The sequence below is a fragment of the Bison bison genome, unplaced genomic scaffold (assembly GCF_000754665.1).
Source record: "Bison bison bison isolate TAMUID 2011002044 unplaced genomic scaffold, Bison_UMD1.0 scf7180017853114, whole genome shotgun sequence".
NCBI classification, from domain to species: domain Eukaryota; kingdom Metazoa; phylum Chordata; class Mammalia; order Artiodactyla; family Bovidae; genus Bison; species Bison bison.
The window spans coordinates 13,326-15,269 of record NW_011483687.1 but is presented as its reverse complement, the minus strand read 5'-3'; positions in this window follow the sequence as shown (position 1 = coordinate 15,269).

Sequence of the window (1,944 nt, the reverse complement as noted above, 5' to 3'; positions counted from 1 at the left end):
AAAATGGAGGTGGAGGAGGAATAATTGGTGTCTGCAGTCTCTCCTTCTCTGACATTGAGTGGTCTATAAGTGACAGGTCAGGGCTCGGGAAAGGACAGGAGGTGGGACTGGGAAAGCCAAATGGAGCCTGGCCGAGGTAGAGGAGAACATGACTTTTCACTTGCCTTTGCTGGCTCTCCTGGGCCCAGCCTAGTCCCTGAGCCCATTCATTGACCATTCCTGCCTTGTCCTTTCCAGAGAGGAAGAGTTCTTCTCTGGATCCAGTTTTGAAACCATCTCTGCAAGTGGCCTGAATGCCGCCCTGGCCCACTACAGGTACGTCAGGAGGAAGAATTTTCTGGGGCCCTCTGGAGGACTTGAGTCCACATTTAAGCTTTAAGGTGTTTAGCACTGTGGGAGCTGGGGGTGGGGAATAGAGCCCAGTCAGGTGTTGGGAGTCTCCTTTGAATTAAAAGACTTGAGTAATTTCACTGCCCAGGAGGCTGGCACTTTATGAGCACTTAGGGCAGAAGGATCTGGAAGGCAGATGGTGGGACTGCTGCTGGATGTTTTTCCTTTGCTGCCTGTGAGTTACTTAATTCTTAAAGCTCACAAGCATGTGAAGAAGAAGGGCCCATTCACTCTCCCTGAACCAACTAAGGTGGGCCCCGTATATAGGCTGGGCAGATGTTTGGCTCCATAGAAAACAAACACCTGCAGCCAGCCTGGTGAAATTGGGGAAGGGGAGTGATCATGCTCACCAGATGCCTCCGGCTGGCAAGGGCAAAACTGGAAGAGGGCAGAGACCCTCCAGTGGTTGGCCTAGCCTATCCCAGACTTCCTTCTCCTGGTGGCCCCAAGCCTTTGGCTGCCTTGGCCCAGCCCCCTCTCCCTACTAGAGAGGAGCAGGGTAGGAACTCCTCAGCTCTACCAACTGCTGCTCTCCAGCCGCACCCTTGAGTTCCCTCCCTTCCTGTGCCCTGGCTTCTTGGGGCTCTCTGCTCCCAGAGGCAGCAGGAAGTTAGAGAAAGCCCTAGACTGAGCATCTGGGTCCAGGCCCAGTTCCCTCATGGCTCTCCCGAGGGGCCTCCTGATCTAAAAGATGGCTGGACCGGGTGCTCGCTAAGGCCTTCTCATCTCCCACATTCAGGGTTCTTTCCTTTGTCCCTCCTTGGGGACCAGGGCCTGGCCTGGGGAGATGTAGGATACACAGATGTGCGCTGAGGACATTAGCAGCAGAAGCTCATTAGTCTTCCAGGGCCCTTTGAGAGATGATAACGTCCCCAAAGGAGTTAGCTGAAAAGCCAACCCACAGGGAGGAAGGGGTTCCTCTGCTTTCACTCAGGACCCCTCCCTACCTGGCTCAGTGTTAGGCTGCTCCTTTCTCAGCATCTCTGCCCTTCCCAGCCCCACCAAAGAGCTGCACCGCAAGCTGTCCTCAGACGAGATATACCTGGTGGATTCTGGAGGACAATACTGGTATGTACTCCACCCCGCCCCCACCCTGGCCCGGCTGTGTCAGCTCAGACAAGAGCTGGCCAAAGGTTTCCCTTCCTGGGTGTGGATCCTGCATCTGAGAAAGGAGAGGCCTGGATTGAATTGCTTAAGTAGCCTGTCCATTTTCACACGTGGGAATCCCTGCCCGGTGGGCAACCGACAGAGGCCAAAAATGGGGCTGCCCACAGATGCCACCCTGTAAGAATCAGGAAAAGACTCCCCTTGTGAAAGTAAAAGGCTTTTTTAAGCCCGAACATTATTACACAGTCCGAACTGCCCTGCTTGACTGTGCAAACAGTATGCCCGTATTCTCACCCAAATACCCTGGACACAACCTGCATGCCGTGACAGCACAGTGCATACCCCCACCCCGCCCCTCACTGCATGCTTGGTGAGGTGACCGCATCATGTGGAGTGGGGGCAGGATCAGACCTTCAGGAGAAGTAGGCAGGTGAGTGATGCAGCATC